The 25,929-nt window shown below is 43.6% G+C and overlaps 1 long non-coding RNA gene across 2 annotated transcripts in view; it reads left to right on the top strand.

Annotated features, from left to right (window-relative positions):
• Positions 1-25,219, top strand: part of LOC125630121 (uncharacterized) — a 29,852-nt gene extending 4,633 nt beyond the window's left edge. The window contains exons 2-3 of one of the 2 annotated variants that reach the window (XR_007354566.2): positions 12,187-12,326; positions 22,536-25,219. This is a non-coding gene — a long non-coding RNA (uncharacterized LOC125630121). Of the gene's footprint in view, positions 1-12,186; positions 12,327-17,868; positions 18,238-22,535 lie in introns of those variants that run through there. The other variant, XR_012664373.1, reaches the window with a different exon arrangement.
• Positions 25,220-25,929: the final 710 nt, after the last annotated feature.

Genomic DNA, 25,929 nt, shown 5'->3' with positions numbered 1-25,929 from the left:
AGAATCCAGGGGCTGAATGTATCACAGTGAAAATCATTTCCACTCATCGTGGTATGTCATCCTAGTAGAGGCTCTTCTGCTCTGGACTGTAATTTCCTGTATAGCCATTCTATCCACAGCCACTGGATGAGCCAAGAAGGACTGTCGAGAAGGCTCTGAGTGCTTGAGGAAAGCAGGAGGTCTCTTTGAGCCAGAAGACCTCTTAGCCCCAAAAGGGGTGTCTCTTGTAGCCAGAGCATTCATTGAAACTGGTTTTTAAGTAGAAGACTGCTTCTGAGGAGTAATGCTGGCATCAGAGATACTGTGCATTGTCTTCTCCATCAGAAATAACTGTAACTGGGCCTCTCAAGTCCTCTATGGGTGCTTAGAATATAAGAACGGCCCTACTGGGTCAGACCAAAGGTCGATCTAGCCCAGTATCCTGTCTTCTGACTGTGGCCAATGCCAGGTGCCCCAGAGGGAATGACCAGAACAGATACTTATCAAGTGATCCATCCCCTGTCGCCCACTCCAAGCTTCTGGCAAACAGAGGCTAGGGATGCCATCCCTCTCATCCTGGCTCATAGCCATTGATGGACCTATCCTCCATGAATTTATCTAGTATTTTTTTTAACCCTGTTAGTCTCGGCCATCACAACATCCTCTGGCAAAGAATTTGACAGAAGAATTACAAATAGGATGCTTGTCTGGGATATGAGACTCTCTGCCAAACAAAACCTTTTTCCTATGTATATCATTGGCAGGCATAGCAGCCGCATAGGCAGGGCAGATTTTAAAGCCAGGAGACCTGTTCTCAGCCATCAGACTCTACTTTTCAGTACTGAGGTGAGATTCAGAAGAAAACGATGGCTTTTGGGTTTTATTTTAAATAAAGAGGCTTCAATAAAATGTCTTAAGTTTCCAACAAGACTAACGATACACTCTAAACCCATCTAGGGGCTATGGGAAAGCAGGAGGACACTGTAGGCTCTGCCATGTGCAGTCAGAAGGAACTGAATGGTGTTTGGGGCTGCCCTGTCCTTTATACCTTCACTGTAAGGGTTGCAAGTGTGCGCAGGATGCATACACAGCCCTAACAATCACTACTGGCTAAAAGATTCCAGGCTTGCACGCATACCTACAATTGGATCAGTGTCAGCCAGTTCCTGAAGAACTTCTTTTTACTATCCCTTACCTGGGGAGTTTTTGTTTTTTCACTTTTCAAGAAGCACCATACAAAACTACCCTAAGAGAGCATTACTGAGCACCTTTCTAATAGGATACAGCTGGATTTCTAGCACTGATAGGTTGTGAGATGGTGATGTTGAGCATAGATGGGTTGTGAGATGCTGGACCTGGTCATTGCATGTTGTGCCTCAGACCAATGTAAAGTTATGGGAGAAATTCTCCATTATTTCTTTTCTTATTGTTATACTCTCCTCCCGTCACTCACAGTGGCACATCACTCAGTGACACAAGCTTTTAAGCTGCAAAAGGAAGTTTCTCTCTGCAAAAGCCCTCATGCATCAACATTGGTCACACTCTTCATTAAAAAGAAAAGGAGTACTTGTGGCACCTTAGAGACTAACCAATTTATTTGAGCATAAGCTTTCATGAGCTACAGCTCACTTCATTGGATGCATACTGGATCCACAGTATGCATCCGATGAAGTGAGCTGTAGCTCACGAAAGCTTATGCTCAAATAAATTGGTTAGTCTCTAAGGTGCCACAAGTACTCCTTTTCTTTTTGCGAATACAGACTAACACGGCTGTTACTCTGAAACTCTTCATTAAACAAACCAGCCTAGACAAATCCCACAGGCTGATAGGCAGCTTCTCTTTGACAGCAGCTGGAGCCAGGCGTGCTAATGAGAACCATCACCATATGAACAACAGTGTTGAGGGTTCAAATCTGAGTGCTTGGGTTTCCAGAATGCAGTGAGTTATCATGTGCAGTAGATCAGAAGAAGGCAGTCTTGCATGGAATGGCTTTGGTGGAGGAATGGTGAGAAGAGAAGAGCACATGGATCTGCTCTAAGATCCCAGAGAAAGTTGACTGTCCCGTTATTTATGCAGAGAAGTGTGATAAGTCTCTCTCGGTGTATCTGTCTAGTTCAGTCTGCCCTGTGCTTCCCTCACTTAGTTACAGGCACAGCACTCCCTACGAGATGCTTTTCTTGTGGGTATTCTGTGAACAATTTAGTTTCCAGCTCCCACCATGCCTTCCCACTGCCTCCTCCCTCTGCATGTCCTCTCCTCATGCAAAGAGGGACCAATTTTTCTCCTGGGCTGAGCAGTCACTTGACCCCTGTGGTAGTTCAGTCAAGGGGTTTCTGTCTCGCATACAGCCAGCTGGGCCCAATTATGGGATAGTTTGAATAATGTGAGTGGGCTGGGGATGGTTGTGCTGTAGGGGATGAAGCTTTTCCAGGCTTCATTTTTTCCTATAGGCTGAGAAGCTCAGTTTGCACTGAAGGGTCCATTTCATGTTCTGAATTACTGAGTGCCTTGTGATGTGAAAGAGTCGAAAACAATCTGCCCTCCAAGGTTGGGCAACCCGTATTCACCCTTAAAACACACATACTGCTGTGCCTAGATCGAGACCGCAGCAGTGCTGAGTACTCAGGGATTCAAGCAACAGTGAGGCTTGAAGCTGATATCAGGGTGTGGGCGGTGGGCAATGACATTGAGACGAAGTTCCTTCCTCCTCCAGTGGAGAATCACCTTGCCCTGTGGGCTGGGAGTTAAATAGTAATACAAATATTGATGAGCTAGCCATGGGTTTCTGTAGAAGATTGAGGGAGACTCTCCTGATCTAGAAAGTCCACCTCCAGTCCACTGAGCTGCAGATGGGTACCTGATCCATTTGGTTAGGGGAGTCAGAGATGGTGCTAGCCACATCACTTCTTCATGTACTGTTGGCTATGGAAACTGACATGTCTTAACCACCTCCACCCAATGAGCCAAATGTGGCTTGAGGCGGACTTTGACTTTGAGGCATGGGTTTGCTGTTCCTCTGGTACTGCTACTGGCATGTGAGCTGGTGGTGTTTAAATATTTATTAATGACTTGGAAAAGAGGGGGCGCAGTGAAGTGGGAACATTTGTGGATGGCACAACATGTTAGGTTAGAGAGGACTGTGAAGAACCCCAGAGGGACCAATCCAAGCTAGGTGATCCAAGGCAGATGAAATCCATTGTTGACAATGCAGGGTTATGCATGTTTGAGCTACTCTTACACGCTGCTGGGTTCTAAATTGACTGTAACCACTTGGGAAAGAGAGCTGTGGATAGTTCGGTGAAAACATCTGCTCACTCTGCACCAGTGATCTAAAAAGAGAACAAAATGGCTGGCTGTATAAGGAATGGGATAGAAAATAAGTGAAAACCGAGGATTGCTCATATAAATCAATGCAACATGCCCACCTGGAGGGCAGTGGGCAGCACTGATCTCCCTATCTCAAAAAAGAAAGAGCAGAAATACAAGGTGTCCAGAGACAAGGAATGAAAATGATCACAGGCATCGACTTCAGAATGAGGAAAGACTGAAAAGATTTGGTTTGTTTCATTTACAGATGAATAAGAAGGGACATGACAGAGGTATTCAAAATAATGACTGAAGGTGAATCCTATTTACCCTCTAATAATACAAGAGTGAGGAGACATTCAAGGCAAGTCTACACTACAAAATTATGTTGACTTAATTACGTCGGCATACAGCCGCCACAGTAATTAAATCACTTTTGCGTGTCCAGCTACACTCCTTGTGTTGGCGGTGCACATCCTTTTGTATTGATTGTACTGTCAGTGTGGGGCATTGTGGGATGGCTTCTGAAAGCCAGTAACAGTCTAAGTAAGCGACGCAGTGTCTACACTGACACTGTGTCAACCTAACTACATCGACATTGACTCTATGCTTCTCATGGAGGTTGAGTTAAGTCCGTATAGGAGTCACACTGGTGGGAGCGAAATTTTAATGTAGACACTTACATAGTTAGGTCGACGTAAGCTGCCTTGTGTTGACCTAACTGTGTAGTGTAGACCAGGCTTCAATTTCATTGAATGGCAACACCTTTAATGCTGATAAAAGGAAAGCTCTCTTACACAATGCATAATCCGCCTATGGAACTTATTGCCACAAAATATTGCTACCAAGAATTTAGCAGGATTCAATAAAGGGTTGAATATTACGTGGATAATTACGTGGATAATCTATCATTAATTAGATACAATAAAGGTTATATATTGCCATGTTTTAGCATCTAAGTCAACCTCTGATTGATAGGTGAGGGCAGGTTATTCCATAATTGTCCACTTTGGGGTTTACTTCACCTTCCTCTGAAGCAGCTGTTACTCGCCACTGTCAGAGACAGGATATTGGACAACTGGTTTGATCTGGTATGGCAATTCCCATAAGCACACACAACGGTGTGGCTTTCAAATAAGTGAGGCCTTGAGTAATCACTTGCTTTGCTTACAAGGCCAGACCTCTGGGTTCTAGCTTCTTGTTCTCTTCAAAGAATAACTCGGGCATAAGGTGGTGTGTGGTGTGTGTCTTTGTTTTTTTTTTTTCTCCCTCCAAAAATATAAAAGCAAATTAGATTTTACATCAGAATATTTTCATATTTTTGTTTATCTGTCAGGAGCTGAGCTCAGAGCTTTGTGTTTATCGGGAACCAGTTGATAACTTTCAATTGCAAAGTATTTTCCTGTGCTGCTGTAAATGGTTGTAGGGTAAATGGGCCCTGGCCCATGCAGGTTAGTGTAGAAGGAAGTGGTTTCCAAATATTTTGTTCTGTTACACTGACCTCTGCACTGCCAGGGAATCTGTCACCTGTCTATGATCTTAAGCAGTTTTGATTTAGCTGTGAAACAGCTTTGGAGTACTTTCCCTGGTCGTCTTCACTCTGCCAGAGCAGGGGGAAAGGAATCTATTGTTAACACTGGCGTATATGGCATTGCTTAGTGAAATTCTTCTAGGGTGGTTAAGCCACTCAAGCAAGACAAGTCTTAGCTTCCGATACGGTTAGAAAATGTGACCTAGTTAAACCCAGCAGTTTGAGTGTGATGAAATGAAAATGACTTGTGTTTGCTGAAATTTGATACCAAAAATAGGGCACTAGATTCTTTCCTTGCTAGAAAAGATGCATTACAGAGCATGTATGTGTGTGTGAATACATTACCATAGCAACCACTGTCCCACCCTTCCCTGATCAAGAGCATTACTGCATTTTGCTGAAGGATGTCTGATACCCCCATATCCCATCCCCCAGCCTCTTCTCCTTCCCCCTCCTACCCCCCCACCTCCTCATACTGCTCCATGAAATCAAATTAAAGGGTGAAATGAATTTTTGAGTTGCTGCTAGTGGCCAGGAAATGTCTATGCATAGAGAAAGGGCCCTGTCTGTCCATGCCGGAGCAGCCGTGCACTAACTCGGGCCTTGTTTTAAAAACAGCCCTACTTGGAAAGCTGTTACTACTGCAAGGGAGCTGTAAACCCACCATGCAATAACGTCATTGCTTTGATGGATAATGGGAGGGGTGGACACTTTATTCCCAGTATGGCTTTGTACTCTGCAGCCTCTCTCACGGCAGCAATGAAACCAGCAATGCTAATCAGACCCTTCCTCCCTCCCCTCGCTCTCTTCTCATGGCCACAATGCCCCCATTTGCTGCTCAGTTCTTGTAGGGAAAAGGAATTCTATACCACTTGAGAAATAAAGTCCTTCCTGAGAGCCTGTCTTCTCCTCTCATGGCATTGGTGAGTTGGGGGCAAGAAGGATTTATGCCAGCCTCTCCAATTATGATCAGCACAAAGGTGGACAAAGTGCAGCTCATGAGCTAAATGCAATCTGTTCAAAGTTCAACAAGGTGGCTCTCATTCTTAATACTGAGGTGCGGTCCCGAAAGACTACTGGGTCCAGCATGCAAAGCAGCCTGGCTGCTCTAATAGAGATGGAGAACCTCAGAGAGGAGGGATAGCTCAGTGGTTTGAGCATTGGCCTGCTAAACCCAGGGTTGTGAGTTCAATCTTTGAGAGGGCCATTTAGGGATCTGGGGGGAAAAAAATTGGGGATTGGTCCTGCTTTGAGCAGGGGGTTGGACTAGATGACCTCCTGAGGTCCCTTCCAACCCTGATATTCTTTGATTCTATGCTGGGGCCTGTAGTCTCTGGACCACAGATCATCATTAAGGCTGAGGAGAACTCCAATTGGTTCCATGGGTATAGTGAGGTACATTCAGACTCTGTGCAACCCTTTGCAAAGTTTAGGCATCTCTGCTGTAGTGCTGAGGGATACTGTTTGTATCTGTCCCACATAGTAGAGGAGATACAAGACTTCACTGTACTGAATACAAAGGTGATGCTCCATGGAGGCTGGTAGAGCCAGACAGCCCTGTAGCTCTTCCTAGATCCCAGACTAACAGTCTCCGCTGCCTAGCATCAGTGCACAGTGTCTTCCTAAATCCTGGGCTGAACTCTGCCGTCATGGAATGGGCATCTGACTACCCTGGAATTTGTTCAGTGACAGGCTTGAACATGTCTCACCACCCTATGTGATAGGCTGCCCTATGTGATAGGATTCTTCTGCATGGCCAAGGAAAAACTAAAATGGGTATGACAGTGTCCTCTTTCTATCTGGTGGAACTGTGCTGCTGTGCTTGTATATCCTGAGATCTGTTCTCCATCAGTGCCTGAAGGATTTATGTATGCAACTCCCATTAACGCTAATGGGCATTGCCTATGTAAATCCCCTGGGCACTGATTTGTCTTTAGTGAGGTTTTCGATACAGTCCTGTGTGGAAAAACTAAATAGAGAGATTAAGACACCATGTTTGGTTAAGAATACTGTACTATGGAGACAAAATGTGCCAGCTGGCTGTAAACAAAGAAAAATCATAAATGCTACAAACACTGCTTTGGGGGAGGTAAAAAGTAGGGCTATTACAGGGGCAGTATGGGAACTGAGACTATAACAACTTCATCAACCATCTGGAAGATAAGTGGAACACTGATCATATTTGCTGGTCATATCAAGCTAGGATTTATCGCAGACTCAATGGAGGTAGAGTTAATTTACAGAATTATCTGGAGTTTGTCATTTGAGACATGGGATTTAATTTACATACATGTACAATAAAACACTTGAAGTAAATTCCCAGCACAAACATGAATGGAGATTAGAGAGGAGAGAGGCAGTGAAGGATTTGGGGTGACGGTGGATTACGAACCAGTCATGAACTGTCAATGCAATGTGATGCAGCAGTTTGAATGGCTATTGCTATTCTGGGCTCTGTTCAGGGAGGTATCCTTTGGAGGAGAAAAGGGGTAATAATGCTTCTCAGTTGTTCAAGTGGCCAGTTCTGTTGCTGCCCTATGATGGAATAGCTTTACTCTAACACTGTTATGGTTGGGGCAGCTTGTTCAAATAAGACTTCTAAAAATCTTTGTTCCTCTGAAAGGCAGGGGGGAGAGTTTGCAAGAACAGACCCAGTGTGGATACCATAGTAAAAATTATCTGGAGTGGTGACACAAGTCCGATATTGCACTGATACTCCTAGGATCTCACCCTCCTTGACCTCTTGGTTGCTCTTCATGCTCTCCATCATACTTTCCTTCTCAGTGTCTTGTCCTCTGCTGGCTTTTGTGACTCCATGCACTCTTGAATCTCCTCCTACCTCTCTGCTTGTTCTTTCAGTATCTCTGCTGGTGAGACATCTTGCTTCCTTCCCCCACTGGCCATTGGGATCCTGCCAAGACTCTGCTCTGGGCCTACTCTCTCTTTACTCTCTGCTGCTGAGTGCTCAACCCTGACTTGGTCTCAGTTCCCGTCCATACATGGATGACTCACAATTCTCCTTCTCCGTTGCTGACCTCAGTCTCACCTCTCTGCATTTCTCTTTGACAGCTGCTCCTTAAACTTAAATTTAGCATGACCAAAAATGAACTCCGGCTCTTTCCTCCAGTATGGCCCCTCCAGCAGCACAAATGAGCTGTAAAGCTGTGAGGAGTCCTGTGGCATGGAGGAACCCCCAGGTGGCAAAGTCATCATAGCTAGCTCTACACCAGTCCCTCCTGTCTGCTTCCTCCTTCTCCCCATGCCCCAAGGCTGCTGTAACTTACATTGGTGGCTAATGGCCTTCAAAGGTCAGCTACACTAGCAAAGGATCACTGGAGCGATACATGCCCCCAGCACAGACTGGTTCGGGGGGGGCTGGTGTAGAACCAGCTGTCTCTACTCTACCTGGGGAATCCTCTTCTGCTCAGTCAGGGCAGCTTTACAGCCCCCTGGTGCTACCGGAGTTGCACTACAGAATTGTACTGGGGGCAGTGATCTGGCCTTTTAGCTTTTGCATTTCTGAGTTTTGCACACATAAGTCCCCTATCCTGCAACAGCCACCACATGAACGCACCCCAGTGCCCAGGCAGAACCCCACTGACTTTAATTTGGCTCTGCGCAGGGGCTCTGCATGGAGCTCACTGCAGGATCAGGGCCTATGTTTGTAACTTGAATGCTGTTGTAATGTAGTTATTCGCATTTAGTATTTCCATATTTGCTTCTATAAATATAACGTATCTATGCTTTAAGATTTAGGATGTCAACTAGCATAGGAAAGTTTAACGAAACTGGAAGGTAGAATTTCAAGTCAGCACCATTTAACAAGACAAAATTGATGCTTGTTTTTTTTCTTCCCTACTTAAATGTATCCAGACTAGGCCAATGTTTCCTTCTTGGTCAGGGAATCTCTGAGGTTATGACTACATGGAAAGTTTGACTGGCTTGAGTGTACAGCCAATTTTTAAAGGCAGCATTTGTTGAGAGCTGAGTAATTAGAATATAAATCTGAAATATATACGCTTAGCTGCTTTGATGGGCAGTGACAAAGCGCTGTGTGTGTGTGTGTGTGTGTGTGTGTGTGTGCACGTGCGTGCTGAAGTATGCAAGGATTATACCCTTGTTAACCAAAACAAACGGACTTAATGCAAAGTGCTGTATTTTTAAACACCACTTACTTAAGGTCATGTCACAAGTGACAAAAGCCAGGTGAGATTCTGAGAGAAGATTCCCTCTGCTTCCTACACTCTATAATAATAAATCCTTTTATAGGTGCTTTGTATCCTGAAGAATCTTGAAGGGCTTTATAGATTGTATATATGAGGATGGTCTGCCCAGAAGTGAAATGCTGGTTCCTCTGGGGTGGAATGAGCTAGCTACTCTGTACATCTACACTACAGGACAGTTTTGAAAAGAAGTGAAAATAATGCCCCTTATTCTCCGCTCCCTTTGCACAAATGGGTGGGAGCGGAGAGCCGGTTGTGTCTCCCTAATCCAGAGCTGTGTGGCCCTGTTGCAAGTTAAGATAAGGGCAGCTCTAATTTTACACCAGCAGAGGATTGGGTGTGGCAGAGTTCTGCCCTGCCATGCCCCCTCCAGTCCCCTGGAATGCCCCTAACATGCCCCTTTCAACTTCTTAGCTGTGGGAAAGGAGAGGTAGCTGGTGTAGGAGACAGTAGAACCACTTGCAGCAAGCAGCAGCTCTGCTGCACGGGGAGGATTTTTCTCCCGGTATCTCTGGCTAGTTTAAGGCCACTTTCTGCTGCAGATTGAGAATCTAGCCTAAAGTCTCCAATGAAACTGTGTGGGGAATTTTTGGAGGCAGATCCTAATTACCTCATTTTGGAGTTTAGCCAGAAGACCAGAGCTAACGCCCCAGTGCTTGGAGTTACTAAAAGTCTCTGGCACTTTCCACTAGTGGCCAGAAGTTTGGGTTTAGGTTTCTGCTGAAAGAAAAGAACTTATGCTGCTTTATCTGAATACTGCAGTGGCTCATCTGCTGCATGAGATCATGTGTTACACAGAATGAAGGGAGTTAAAGGGGCAGTAAAAGGCTTAGCTCAGTACTCCTCTGTAGGATGGAACTGGCTTGGTGATCTTGCAGTAACCCTACACTGCCAGGTGAAACAGGGGAGAGACATAGACATGCTTCAAACCCTGTATACTCCTGGATTAGATCTGGGACCAGTGAGGAAATAGTTTCAAGGGTAGGCCTATGTTGGGAGAGATCCTTTGATGTATGTTCCCCTCCCCTGTCCCACCCATCTCAGGGTCCCAGTTCAGTCATTTTATTCTCTCTAGTATCTTAAAAATCCATTCTCTCTTCTCCCTGTCCTCGATGAATTGCTGAAATCCCTTTCATCACGCTGGCCTTCTCTCACCTTGACTATGTTAGCCTTCTCCTGCCTGGAGCTTCTCACATCTCCCCCGCAAGTCTGTCCAAGTGCTGCTGCTGACATTTTCTCCCCCCTGCTCCGACCATGTTCTCACCCTCTTTAAATCCCTCCACGGCCTTCCTGATTCTTACTGCACTGGATTCAAGTTCCTCCTCATTTCATAGCCTTACATAATCAGGGTCACTATCTCTGTTCTCAATTCCTCTTCCTGTTCTCGCTCTCCCCCCCAATACTCCCTCCTTATTCCTCCCACTCTTGCCTGGTTGCCTTCTGATGCGTGTGCCTGAAACATTCTCCCTGCCCTCATCCACGAAGGGCCCTCTTTCTCGTCCTTCAAAGTCCTCCTCAGAACTCACCTCTTCAAGCAATCCCTCCTCTGTTTTTCTCATCAGTTATCCCCCCGCACTTCCCTTCTCTTGAGTTCTTACCTTATTCAGAGACTGTAAGCCTTTTGGGGCAGGGAATGTGGCTTATTGGCGACTGCACATTTCTGTGTATATTTATAGTCCTAAATAAATATTTTATAACCATAACAACTCAACTTTGCCATTTAATGGCTATGATGGGAGCTCTGCCCAGTACTCCTCCATGGGAAAAAGGAGGTTTAGGGGAAGGAAAGGTGGTAGTGTGGTAGTTGGGACTGCAGCTAGTGAAAAATAACACTGAGTTTCCCTGTTGCCCCGTCTGTTTCTAGACATCTTTTTTAAAGCTTTGTGTTTCCACAGAACACAATCTTTAAGGGCATGGGAAGTACAGCCTGCCCTGTACAAACCCATCAATTACATGAATCCTATTATTTGTTTCCCCTTCTCGCCCAATCTGGCCCACCTGTTTGTCTCCACCAACCTGGTAAATCTCACCTTTTAGACTGTAAGCTCTCTGAGGCAGGGGTTGTCATTTATTGTGTGTTGATACAGAGCCTGGCACAACATGGTTGAGGCTTTGAGGTGCTACCAACAATATAAATGTCTGATGATGTACTGCAACCCTGATCCAGAGGGAGTACTTAGAGTGGAAGGAGGAACTGTGGTCTCCACGGCCTATTCAGTCTTTGGCCTCTGGGCTGTGACCACCCAGAAGCGGTCAGCTGTGATCGCTGGTTCTGTGTTGTGAATCGTGTCCACTAGGAATGGGATTGAGATCATCCATCCTCTTCCCCACCAATTCATGCCACTCAATGACCCACCAGACAACCAGAAGATGGTAATAGCTCTTGGTTGAGAGGGCTTATGTTTAAAAAGACAAGCAAAACCTGATGTCTTTTACAACTAAAAGCTAATTGATGCAGCCCTAGTGTATCAGTGAATCCTTAGATCACTCTGCTTGATATTCACAACATTTTCTTCATGGGAAAACTGCTATGATTATTCACCAGACACCTAAAAACATTCAATATGCTCTGATTTTTAGAAACATTTTGCAGTTTCATTGTCTCTAGTCAGTGAATGCTGCTGGTCCTCTCTGAAACTTTCTAACAGGAGCTCCAGTATGATGTAGAGCAGGACATGGGAAAACCAGCTTCTATGTAAATGCACTACAAAAACAGGAGATGTTCCACGCTGTTGGAAAGGAAGGTTTTCTACATTCTTTTTAATTGCTCTGTTTAATTTACTACTCATAAAATGACCAAACACACTGTTAAATTAATCCAAATAGGAACAAAATGCGGATGTTAAAAATACTCTATTTTACCAAACAGTTTCCGTGAGAGTCTTCTGCCTCTTTCATGCCTGTATCTTGCTGAGCCTCATACATGGAGTGCAACTCTACATCATCAGACTGCCATGACGGTGGTTTCCAATATCACTGTTAATGTTTTTTTTTTTTAATGACATGTCAGACACTTTTCAGTAAATCTCAATGGTTTCCAATGCTCCTATATTATGGGAGTGGTGACTTGTCAAGGTGGGTGGTGGTGGTGATGACACTTATTCTAACCACTAATTCCCATTACAAATATCTCTTCTGTTTTACAGGGGGAACACCTGAGCACGCCATACCCAGGACAATAACCCCGTAACAGAAAGTGCTCCGGATGTTTTAGTGACCACAGATAATAAGGCTTCCATTTTAACCAGATGGTTAGTAAGAAGGCACCTCCCAGCACCATACTGAGGTATGAGTTCTGTTAAAATATTCTTTGCCATTATATAAGAATATCTTACAGCAAGGAACAGTTGGCAGGGACGACCTAACAGATCTTTACCATCTTTAAATTCTCTGATTTTTAATAGAGCATGTTTTGAATGTGGCATTAGATTGCAAGCTCTTTGGCGCAGGGACCACATCTTACACGTTTGTGCAGCACCTAGCGCAACAGTGCTCCGGTGCTGGCTGGGGCTCTGAGCGCGATCTCAGTACAAAAGAATAATGACAATATCTTGGCTGCTTGCAACTTGAAAAGGGAGAGATGACATGCTGAGACCTGTAGTCTCTATAAGCCACAGATTGTATTAAAATTAATGGTGGCTGCAGTTTGTTCCAATGTATGCAAATTAGCTGCATCTCACAGGCTGTTGGAACGCTGCCAAAGTATGGTGGGTTTTGTTTTGTTTTGTTTTGTTTATTTTTTGGCTGGACAAAGTTTGGGCATCATTAAAATGGCATTTCCTTTCCCCAGTGCTACACTGAGGGCAGTTTAAGGCTGGCTTTCTCGCAGTATCATTGTACAGGATGCTTACAGTGTATTTGTGATGTGCACTTTGCAGGCAGTTCAGCAGCTTGCTGCTCTCACTCAGAGAGACAGCGGGGAAGGATCTCGGTTGTGTGTCATGTTTCTTGCCGACAGAGACTGTATTTCTTAACCTGTCCAGACATGCTAAGGTGGCATTTGTGTGATCTGACAAGCCCATCCCACAGGAACATAAGAAAAGAGCAAAAGAGGCAGATGGAAGACAAAACATCCTTTTAGAAAGATCAGAACTTCTAAAAAATTAATCTAGAGAATGGCTCCCTGCCAATGGGATTTCACTAAACCATTGATCTGAATCATGCTGCAGATGGTAATGTCTTTCCAAGTGTTAGGAAAACACAGGCCTCGACCCTTAGTTTCCTTGCATCGCAATTTCTGATCCAGAAACATAATGAGCCCAAAAAGGAAGAGCATGTAAAAGCTGCTCTTCAGCAGCATTGCTATTAGAGATCTGAATAGCTGGCTCGTAGACGGGAAAATTGCCCCCATTTTGTTCAGCACAGCAGTTTGAACACGTTCGCTGAGCAAAATGCAAAGGCACTGCCAACAGAGTGTGAAATCTATAACTCTGCATTTAAGGTTAAGATTCCAATTGACATGTCTCCGCGTTGTGCTAGGGTGACCAACTGGATAGAAGGTGAGCCCAGTTGTGACGTCGGCAGCAGTAGAGCTCCAACTGTAAATCAGTCTGCAACCAGTTTGAGGCTAAGTTAGATGTTTTCAAGAAGAATTAGAAGTTTTAAAATTGATTTTTAAATATTAAATTAGGTGCTTTACAATGCTATCTATCATCCTTCTATGGTCTCTGAGCACCTCTCATTTAATGTATTTATCCTCCCCAATCCCAGGGCCCATGTGACCTAGGAAAGTGCTATTATCCCCCTTTTACAGTTGAGGAACAAAGGCACAGAGAGACTCCGTGATTTTCTCAAGGTCACACAGGAAGTCTGTGGCAGAGCAGGGATTTGAACCCAGGTCTCCCAACTCCAATGTTAGTCCGTAACCATTGGACCATCCTTCCTCTCTAGAGCACCCATTTGTAATTCCTTAATAAAGATGCTCAATTTAGTAAAAATGTTATACACACAACTACATTAAAAGGACATTGTTAGAGTTGGAAAGTCAAGCACTCCGACATTGGGAAAATGCCAGAATTGAGGTTGCCCATGCAACCTCAGTTCAGCCCCCTTGTGTGTATGCATTATGATAGTCTTTAAATTACATGATTACATGTTTTTCCTCTACAGGACCCCTGCTTTGTTCAGTGCATAGGATTGGCCTGCTCTGGGCATGACTCAGAGTTGTGTGGTGAAGAAGGAGGCTGTCTGGAAGACCCCTACTTTGTTTCTTGCAGAATTTGGAAGGTGTGCACCTGTTGTGGTTGCTGGGAGACAGTGGGCCTAAACCTGTCCATAGCTAAAGCCCATCCTCCCCTCAACTGAGGGGGAGGGACCAGTGGATACTGAGGACAACAAATAAAACAGGGATGGGAGTGAAGGTCATAGGGTCTAAAGGGACACAGAGCAGAGAACCCCTGACAGTGCCCACTGCTCCTTAGAGGCATCTGAGGAATAAGTGGATGCCACCCAGAGGAATCCGCCTGCAGAGGCGATTGAACAAGGGAACAGAAATAGGTCCCACAATTGCAGAGCAACCTCACCATCCAGCTTCTTCCTCCTGGTGTGATGAATGTCTGTCTTGTCCAGCACCAGAAGGAGGAGGTTGATGAGGCGGTCTCGCAACTTTGTGGGGCCAGGAATGGGATGTGTGAATGAGGCAGGGCATTGCAGGAAGAGAAAGGATGGTCTCATGGCTAAGGCAGGTGAATGCTGCCCTGGAGAACTGGATTCTATCCCTTCCTCTGCCACAGAGCTCCTGTGCGATGCTGGACAAATCACTTAAACCAGACTTCTCCCGGATGGTCACTAATTGTGTGTCCCTCGTTTTCTGGGTGCTCAATTTGAGACACTGGGGTCTGATTTGTAGAAGTGCTGAGCATTCATAGTGCAACTGAAATCAATGGGAGCCAAGCTTTGAACCCATATAATCCTAAATACACTGAAAAATGAGGTCTTAAGTGTCTCAAATTGGGCATCCAAAGTTAGTGCATGCTTTTGGCTTTATGTCCTCTGTTCCTCAGTTACCCAACTGTAAAATGGGGATAATATCTCACAGGGGAATGATGGAAAGTAATTCAAGTCTAAGAAGCACTCAGATATTTATAGTGATGAGCACCATAGAAAAGCCCATGTGGAAATTAATAATGCTGTTTCCAGAGCAGAAATAGTGTGCAGTAAACAAGGCCTGGGACCATATATTGAACAATGAGGATTAAACGAACTATTGAATAGTTGATTGTTAGATGAGCACGGTCCATTCTGTGCACTGAAGGAGGCAGGAGTCTTATGGAAAATATAGTGTATGATCAGGTAATTAAAGACAGTATCATAATGCATATGCACAAGAGGGCTGAATTAACGTTGCACAGGCAATCAATTCTGGAATGTCCTAACTTTTGACTGCTTGACTTTGCAATCTTAATAATATTCTTTTATTGTAGGCTGACGTGTGTGGAATTTTCTAGTGTATTTTTTTTTAAATAAAGGAAGCTGAGAAAATAAATCCAAGTCATGTGGCATCATATTGCCACCTACATAGATCATCACCAGGGTTGGAACCTCTAGGTCCATTGCACGGACCTCTGCATTTGAGCTAATAGAGTAACTGATAGCAGTAGTAGGTTGTCATCTTCTCTGTGGACCAGCACTAGGGGAGGATGGGGCAGTTTGGGTTCCACAGATATTTGCTGACATCAGAGGAATGCTAAGACTCAGGAACCAAGGGTTACATTTCAGACTCTAGTGTGCTGTAGTGGGGACTGAATCTTCTGCCCATTTCCTCCAAGTATGACCCCTTCTGCTCTGCCTCCTCCAATCTGTCCTTGTCCCAGTACCATTCTCCTCACCTCTCCAGTCCTACTCTCCATTTCTCAGGCTTCTCATCCTAGACCCAGTTTCCTTGCCCAGCCAGTCTCTGTTCCCTCCCATGACTCCCCATCCGATTGGTCTCTCTCCCCCAGCCTGGCCTTCAGTTGCTTCTTTCCCCTGCCCACACTTCCTGTCCTGGCTGGCTCCCAGTCTCACTTTTCCTCCCCAAGATCCTCCTCCAATCTCAGTTCCCCACCTCCTTAGTTCCTTGTCTCAGTCTTTTTTGCCCAGCCAGTGCCAGTTCTCCCTCTGAACCCTGGCAGATCTGTCTCCTCTTCCCCCACCCTAATGGTTCTCAGTCCCAGACTCTTTGCCCAGCCAGTCCCAATCTCTTCTCTCGCCACAACTCCCAATCTCTGTTTCCCTTCCCCTTCCCCGCCACCCCCAGGCTCACTGTCTCAATCTACTCTTCACCCCCCCACACATACACACTTGAAAAGTGGTCTGTGATTTTGGGTGTCTCATCTCAAGTTGAGCACTCCAACTACCTTGGGCATCATTTTCAAAAGTTCCAAGCGCTTCCAGCTGTCACTGAATTGAACGGGAGCTGCAAGTGTTCAGCACCATTGGAAATCAGGCACTACGTGTCTCAAATAAGGCACCCAGAAAGTGAGAGGCTAAGATCAGTGGCTGCTCTTGAGTTGTTGGGTTTTTTGTTTTTTTTTTTTTCCTCAATGACTTGGCCAAGGCCATAGGCGTCAGTGAGCGCTGCAATTAGAGCTTAGGATTTCCTGGCTCCAGCTCCCTGTGCACTGACTATTTGACCATGTTCCCCTTTTATGAAACCCTTTCTTGTGACTGTTAAACCAGTCTCTCAAAGCACATGGGAACTCTGGTCCCCAGTCTCTTTCACAGGGCTTGCCTGCTGTCAGCATCTCAAATAACATCAGTTTCCAGCAAGAGGGTTGCTTCTAGACTAAGTGCAGAACTGCCATCAATTGGAATTAAAAACGTTGTAAAGTGCACTTGAGTTTATCATCTAGAATTCGAGCAGAAAAGAAACAATCTGACAACAGACTGAGTGAGTGAGGGGCTGTTTATAGGAGAGCAGACACTGGAGAAGAGATTACAAATATCATTTCACTTGGAATTTTTATAAAAGTGGCCTGAGGAAAATGCACTTTTCTTCAAACCACATAATACCTGGCTGACTCACAGCATAGAGAAAGTGGATGTTTCTGTTACTGATATCATCCTTGGTCTTACTCAGCTACCAATGATAGAAAAATGCATTAGCTGAGGAAGTGTCCACCTCCATTTACACACAGCATGGCTGTAATTACATTCAAAAAGATCTGATGATAAGTTAGGGCTTGAGCCAACAGCCAACGCCCTTTCAAATCCATTAAAAGACTCCTGTTGACTTTAGTGGGCATTGGCTCAGGCGCCATAACCTACAAAAAAGTATGAATCACCGGAATCCCCTATGGAGTTGCATGAAAGGGCAGATGCTGTTCCCTGTTAAGTATTGGGAGACTTGGCCCTGATGTTGGTGGGAGTAGAATCAAGCCCCAAATGCAGTGAGTAGCAGGAAAAGAGCTCTGTCAAAATCGCACCCTGAAGTTCCTGGTTTACATTGTTTTACTTAATTTGCAGATCGAATGTGTGGTATACATATAGCTATATGACTTACCTACCTACTGCACCTTCGTGTTTCTAAGGCATCCGTCTGCCTGCAAGGGCAGCTGCCATTGGTGTTCAGTTCAGAAGATACCGAATTGTTAATCACTCACTTTCTTCTTTGGAGACTTCATATTTGTTCTTTTTGGTTGCTGTTTCTTTAATCTGAAAATATGGGCCAGATTGTCAATCATTATTAGTTTGCATAGCTCCCTGGACACCAAGGATTGAAACTAGCTAAGGAGCTGGCCTCTTGTCTTTTGCTCTTTGTGTTCAGGAAAAATAACAATCCAAGCTAATTTTTGTAACTGGCAAAGCTGCAAATTTTAATCTAGCTGGGATCTTTCTATCTATTACAGACTGAATGAAATAGAGATTCTGCTCTTGGAATTGAGCTGACAATATTGTTGCACAAGCCTGAAGAGACTCCAGTTTTGTGTGTGTGTGTGAACGTGAACTATGCCAGCTGTGTGGAGCCACAAGGAATTTAAAACATATTGAGTCATTATGAAACTTATCTTATGTCACTGAGCTGTTGTGATTCCAAGACTCACAATTAACAGAAATGCCAAATAAGGAAGGGCCATTATTTTGCAAAGTCACTTTGCTGGCTGTAACCACACTTCAATCTGGGAACACTTTAGGGATTTGAGTATGTGAGAGATGATCATTTTTTAAGAAGTAAGAACTGTTAAAAATAAACAAAACAGCCTAAGGTGCTTTTTGTGTGTGGCATTTGTCTAAGATTTTAGATTTAAAAACTATAATATAGTAAGTGATTAGTCCATAATTTGACAAATTGCTTAGATATGTTGAAAAATATAGATTAAAAATGGTTGTAACCTCCCATTGTCCAGTGCTTCCTTCCTCTTTGTTCCCAAAATGTATCATGCACAGTGACTGTGTGTGAGCAGAAAGTGGGTTGATAGTGCAATTAATCCAAGTAGAAACCCATGAATGGAGGTATATTTCTATCACACTTCAGCATTTACAGATTTGATAAGCAACCCCACTTTTTGACAAATGCCTAAGTCAACTTTCTCAGCTGACCTCTTTGGAGCACATAGCATGTTATCTGAAGAAGAGGGTGCAATCTAGAAAACAGCAGCAAGCTGTCTGCTGGGCAAATAACACAACCTTCTCAATACTAGTTGGCTACTGCAGGTATATAGTAGTGGTGAAAGAGGGGTTGAAGATTTAGTTCCCACAAGTTTGCTGATTAGTCGATAGTTTCTTCAGCTGCATGCAGGGCCGTGGATGACTATCCGAAGTTAACAAAATTAAGGTCCCCCTGGCTCACAATGTGAGGATTTCTTCCTCCTTTAGGTTCTAGGCCTCAGAGTTCACCTGGATCCATAATCTGAACATGAAGCAGTGATGGGTGAAACTCAAAATATTTGAAGTGTCAGTTCAAATAAATAAACTTAACTTTTGGGGTATCTGAATCTGCTGCGTGTGCAAAACTGGACTAGAAATGGCAAGTGAACAACCTGTTTCATGGTATCCTACTACTTTCTCTGTTGGTCCTGGCTAGACCCCAGCAATGCTAAATCAAGTATAATATTGTCAAGCCTCTGAAAAAAGGTCAGATTGGGCTTGGTTTAAGTTTGGGGGAAGATAAAAAGGAGAGAATTTGGAAGACGGATTATTTTATCCACATCAAGTTCCCCATTTGTTATAAAGTATTTGATAACTTTAAATCCAAATTCTACTTAACTTTTGAGCTGAAGTGGCTCCACTGAATCAGAGAGGACATAACCTTTACAGATGTTTTTTGTGCGTGTTTGACACCAGAGCAGGAGGAAGGGCAAACTGATGTCTATTTAACCTGGCTCAGAGTTACTGGATACACTCCTGTGCTTCCAATCTTTGTCACGTCAGGCTTCCTTTTTGGAGATGCAGAAGGCAGCTGCCTGGATTTCAGCTCTTTTGGATTTTTGATTTGCTGAGGTCATTTAGACAGCAGCATTGTGAGCAGGACTGTCAAGCAATTACAAAATTTAATCCCACTGTTAAACAATAATAGAATACCGTTTATATAAATATTTTTGGATGTTTTCTACATTTTCAAATATATTGATTTCAATTACAACTCAGAGTAAAAAGTGTACAGTGCTCACTTTCTATTTATTTTTAATACAAATATTTGCACTGTAAAAAACAAAAGAAATAGTATTTTTCAATTCACCTAATACAAGTACTGTAGTGCAATCTTTTTATCATGAAAGTTGAACTTACAAATGTTGAATTATATACAAAAAATAACTGCATTCAAAAATAAAACAATATAAAACTTTAGATCCTACAAGTCCACTCAGTCCTACTTCAGCCAATCGCTCAGACAAACAAATTCGATTACATTTGCAGGAGATAATGGTGCCCACTTCTCGTTTACAATGGAAGTAAGAACAGGCATTCACATGGTACTCTTGTAACCAGCATTGCAAGATATGTACATGCTAGATGCGCTAAAGATTCCTATGTCCCTTCATGCTTAAACCACCATTCCAGAGGACATGCGTCCATTCTGATGATGGGTTCTGCTCGATAACCATCCAAAGTAGAGCGGACTGATGCATGTTCATTTTCATCATCTGAGTCAGATGCCACCAGCAGAAGGTTGATTTTTTTTTTTTGGTGGTTCGGGTTCTCTAGTTTCTGCATCAGAGTGTTACTCTTTTAAGTCTTCTGAAAGCGTGCTCCACACCTCATCCCTTTCAGATTTTGGAAGGCACTTCAGATTCTTAAATGTTGGGTCGAGTGCTGGAGCTACTTTTAGAAATCTCACATTGGTACCTTCTTTATGTTTTGTCAAATCTGCAGTGACAGTGTTCGTAAGTCAAACAATATGGGCTGGGTCATCACCCGAGACTGCTATAACATGAAATCTATGGCAGAATGTGGGTAAAACGGAGAAGGAGACGTACAATTCTCCCACAAGGGGTACAGTCACAAATGTAATTAGCACACTATATTTTTAACGAACATCATCAGCATGGAAGCATGTCCTCCGGAACGGTGGCTGAAGCATGAACGTTTAGCATATCTGACATGTAAATACCAATGCCGGCTACAAAAGTGCCATGTGAACGCCTGTTCTCACTTTCAGGTGATATTGTAAATAAGAAGCAGGCAGTGAGTTTTTCTTTGCTGTGGAGACATACCCTAAAACAGTTGTTCTCAACCAGGGGTACGTGTACCCCTCAGGGTACGTAGGGGTCTTCGAGGGGGTACATCAACTCATCTAGATATTTGCCTAGTTTTACAACAAGCTACATAAAAAGTACTAGTGAAGTCAGTACAAACTAAAATTTCATATAAATAATGACTTGTTTATTCTACTCTATATACGATACACTGAAATGTAAGTACAATATTTGTTTCAATTGATTTATTTTATAACTGTGGTAAAAATGAGAAAGTGAGCAATTTTTCAGTAATAGTTGCTGTGACACTTGTATTTTTAGGGCTGATTTTGTAAGCAAATAGTTTAAGTGAGGTGAAACTTGGGGATACACAAGACAAATCAAACTCCTGAAAGGGGTACAGTAGTCTGGAAAGGTTGAGAACCATTGCCCTAAGAGGCCCAACCGAGGATGGGGTCCCATTGTGCTAGGCCCTGTACATACACATGGAGACAGTCCCTGCCTTGAAGAGCTTACTATCTAAGTCAGTGATACTCAGACTGAGGCTCAGGAGCTGCAAGTGGCTCTTTAATATGTCTCCTGCGGCTCTTTGCAGGACATAATATTAAAACACTGTGTGGTTTAATTATTAACCAATCAGGATGCTTTTACTATGTTATTAATCAATTGTAGAATACTTGGTCAGTCATTCTGCTGTGAGAATTATATATAAATACAAAAATAGTAAATGAAACAAGGAATTCACACTATTGTGGCTCTTTGGGGTAATGCTGATCACCAGTTTGGCTCCTGAACCACTGAGGTCTGAGTATCACTGTTGTAAATTGGCAAGGCAGACGAGGAGAAAGGAAGGCGTGTCATCTCCATTTATGGGGAACTGAGGTGCAGAGAGATTAAGTGTTTTGGGAAAGGTCACACAGGAAAGGGTCAGGAAATGAACTCGGTCACCTGAGTCTCAGCCCAGTGACTTAACCAGTCCTTCCTGTCCTGCTACAGTGCAGCGGTGGTGGAAAAAACCCAACACACACAGAAAACGGCATTTTAATTTGTTACTAAATAAAACCTGTCTCTACGTTCTCTGCAGTAGTAGGGCAACTGGCCCCTTGGTGGGCTACATATCAATTTACTAGTGTGGCTTCTCCTTAGTAATTCATCACTCAGGCAGAAACACAAAGAAACAAATGAAGGGGGGAAAAAACCAAGAGTTCAATATTTCATAATAAGCTCTCTCTGTTGTAGCAGCAGCTGCAGTTTCTCCTCTGAGTTCTCTTCTGTTTTTTTGTCTGAAAGAATCAGCAGCTGCTTAGGAAATATTCCAGAAAGATTCACTGAGAAGTTCCTAGTTGCTCTTCAAATGTGACTTGACAGAATCAAGCTCTTTGGAGGCAGGGACTACCTTCTTTCTTCTACATTATATTCGGACAATATGCTCATCTAAAAGTATGTAATAGGGAGAAGAATAAACCCAGAAGGTTATAGAAGACTCAGAAACCAGTTTTTCATGTTATAAGGGGGGAAATAATTTGTTACTTTAAGGGGCCTATTTAATTTATTGAAAATTCCCTGCTAAACCATGCTGCTTTCCACCTTGGAGTATGCGGGAATGGTGGTACAGGTGACACCAATGGAAGGGTCAGTTTGGAGAGTCAGAATTCAGAATAGTCTAAAAGTCTTACCTTTAGGATGGATTAGCCAATGACATTCAGTTCTGATGAAGGAATACTTCTACTTGGTATTTTATTAGTTGTGTGGTGTCAGCTGATATCCCGTTGGAAAGTTGGAGGGGGAGACTTCTTTGGAAAAGCACAGAATCGTCTCTCGCATGCTATTCTATTATTCTCATTCACCTTTGACCCTTCATTATGATTACTACCAAACAGGAATGTCTCTACCACTACTCAGGGCCCCGGCTGAGAGAGATGCCAGGCCTGACTGCAATGAGAGCGCTTATGAAGAATCTTCCTGTTGTACAGGCCAGAGGAGGAGAAGTTGGCAGTATTTTCAGAGAGCATGATGTCCCCATGGCAGCTCGGAACTGTCAACCTCAAGAGTGAGTTTTACATGGATGGGAGACAGAACTTCTCCGCAACTGGCTGTGGACCTAACTTCCAGAAGCAGAATTCATTTTCCCACTTCTTAGGATCCAATTTATTATAACCATTCATATGCAAACTTAAACCAAAACAAGTCTTCCCCTGCTCCACAATATCTTCAGCCCTTTGCTGGGCTGAACAGTTCTTTCCAAACGCTCAGGTTCTGCTACATGGGATTTCCTAAAGACTCTCTGCTTCAGGTTTCTGCTCCAGTCCATCACTTCAGGTAGCTTTAGCTGGGTTTTTTCACCTTGCTGGTATGGTGAGTCCCTTCTCCAGCTCTCTTTGACCTTGGGCCCCTTCTGGAACCTCTGCGCTAGTGTTCCATAAGTCTCTCTCCTCGGTTACCCTTGTATTAGGGCTTCACCCCCAGCTTGCTTGCTGTTTGCATCCCAGATTCTTCTGAACAGGGGAACTCAGGCCCACTTGACAGTTTTCTGAAAAGCCCTCCCGCAAACTCTTCCTAATCTTTGATCTCTCTCGCTCTCCTATGGAGTAGGCTCCCCCTTCTAGGAAGCCCTGCCCTGGGTTACCATCATGTGATTATTGAGTCCATGACCAGGTCCAGCTGCATCACCTATGACTGGATGACAAGGCATGGGTAAAGCTGAGCCCAATCTCTTAAAGGATCATCACCCTGTGACAACCGCTGTGATGCTGGCAGACCACGTGCCAGCTAATGTCAAGGCTCTGAAGCCTCACTGAACAATGATAAATGCATAGCTGGGAATGAGTTTGACTCATCTGTGTTAGCATTGTTAAAATAGATGTTAAGTGAAAAGAATGTGTTGCGTGTTTAGACTTTATGAAATGCTTGTATATTGCTGCATGCATTAATCTCACTTATAATATCTGTATTGTATGTTATAAGATAATAGTTAAGTTTTTGTAACTATAAAAGTGTTTGCTCTAAAACTGTAGATCTCCACTGTCAGGAGAGAAGCATTACCAAGTATGGAGGTAGAAGTTTGCCACACGAGGTATCCCCTCCTGCTCAACAGAAGAAGACCTACAGACACCAGACAAACTATTGTGCGACATCAGTGCATAAAAGGCTTTCATGATTTCTCCCACCACCACCACACATGAAGAGGAGAAATCCTTGTTACATCAGACTGAGCTCTGGGGGAAAGGGATAAAAATCCCTGTAAAGAAAATGTATCGCTATGCTGCTTGGAATTTGGAGAGGGCAATATTTCTGAGCATAAGCCAGGGATCCCCAAGCTGTTTAGGTTGGGTTAGCCCCAAAGGACATATAGAGCTTGCGCATGAAAGCAACTTCTGTTACTTTTTGAAACCTCGGACAGTCCTAGGTTTACCTGCTATATCCTTGTAAACCACTCTCATTTCTTTTTCCTAGTTAATATATCTTTAGTATGTTTCTTACAGGACTGGCTACAAGCGTTGTCTTTGGTGAGAGATCTAAGGTACAATTGACCTGGGGTAACTGACTGGTCCTTTGGGACTGGGAGTAACGTGAATATTATTGTGGATTTTTGGTGTAAAGGACCACCTATCACAAAGGCAGGCTCACCTAGGGGGCATGATAGATGTCTGGAGTGCCAAAGGGGATGGTCTGTGACTCCATGTTAAAGCTGTTAATGTGCTTTAGGAGTTCACACTTGTTACTTGGTTGGTGAAATCCATTAGAGAACATACCACTAGTCTGTGGTTTGTGCCCTGTTCCTTTGACAGTGTGCCCTGAGGTTGGCACTCATGGTCATGAGCTACTCTACACAGCTTGACATCCACAAACCTCAGTGTGTTCAGAACTAAATGCATTTCTTCAATATAACTTTCCCTTGGTAACCTTGCCAAAATAATACTTTTCTTTAGATAACAAAAAAGACCCCCCCCCCCATTATCCTGTCAAGCCAGAGATGTAGGATGCCAGAGCGCTTTTCATACACCTTTGCTCTGTTTCAGCCAGATATAAGTGAAAATGGACAAGTTGGCAAGTCTCTGACAGATGCTGTAGGCACTGCATTCAACAGGAACCCCTGCTTCACGTTCTCTGGTCCTGTCCAAAATTACCTCCAGATGGGTCGCTTGGTTTGTGTTACACGGAAAGAAATCACTGGCTTTTTGGTGCCCACCACTCCGGAATCTTGTATATTAGGGTATTTAAACTCTAAGGAATGTGACGGCGAGAACTTGGGGATAACAGCTTCTGCTACTGGTGCTCATTTGTAAGCAATGGAAAAATTCTGACTCTTCCTCCGTATTGGAATGTGTCCAACAGGCCTGGAACCTTGTGATTCTGTGCAGATCAGCACAGTTATAATCTGAGAAGGCGTACATATTTGTGCACATGTGGCATGCTTGTGCCAAATTATTTTAACAAAAACAAAATAAGACTGTAAACTAGAATGTTCCCTCAAGAGAAAAGTTGATGAACTTATTCCTTTCCTTTATTTTCTCTTTCTTTTGTTTCATTTTTTTCTGGTTTCATTCATTATCTGCTTAAGTGTTATGTTGCCATTTATATTACTGTACGGAAAATAACACTCTTACTGTATTTTGTCAGCTTTCATTCATGAAGCTTTCTATTATTTTACAGCAATAAAAATAAAATCAACAATAGAATCTCCATCCCCAAATAACACAGTGAGATTCAAAGATTTGCTTGTGTTGGCTTTAATAAGTATGATGGGTGTAATCTAAAAAGATTAGATACATTAACTAATTAAACAGGAGCTCCCTGATATCTAAGATGTTTGTGAGACCTTGTTTTGCCCAGCCTGCGCCTTTCTTTTCTGCCATTTTTTCTTTGAGACCTTTCATTTCTGAGACCCCAGTGACAAATTGTTCTGAGGATCCATGGATGTAACTTGATAACCTGCTTCTGGATTTATGATGGGTAGAATGTCTGTAGAACCAAATAAATGACACTAGAATTCTTCCTCTCCTGTGCCCTCTTAGCTCACCTGAGCTATAGTTATTCAAAGGGGATGTAGTGGTTTACAGAAAATATAAATGGGAGAGTCACTGCCCCAAATGACAGTCTAGCTCAGACCAGTCGTAGCCAGGGAACAGCTGTTCAGGTCTGAAAAGGTGCAGACATGTAATCACAGAGGAGATGAACATAGGAAAGCCTTTCAAAATAAGCTGGTTTTGAGGAAGGATTTGTAAGAAGACAGGGTGCTGGGAAGTGGGAGGCTGTTCCAACTGAAGCGGGGCG

This window comes from Caretta caretta, chromosome 1, assembly GCF_965140235.1.
Source record: "Caretta caretta isolate rCarCar2 chromosome 1, rCarCar1.hap1, whole genome shotgun sequence".
NCBI lineage: Eukaryota > Metazoa > Chordata > Testudines > Cheloniidae > Caretta > Caretta caretta.
The sequence above is the reverse complement of the archived record's forward strand: the minus strand, read 5'-3'. Positions and strand labels throughout refer to the sequence as shown.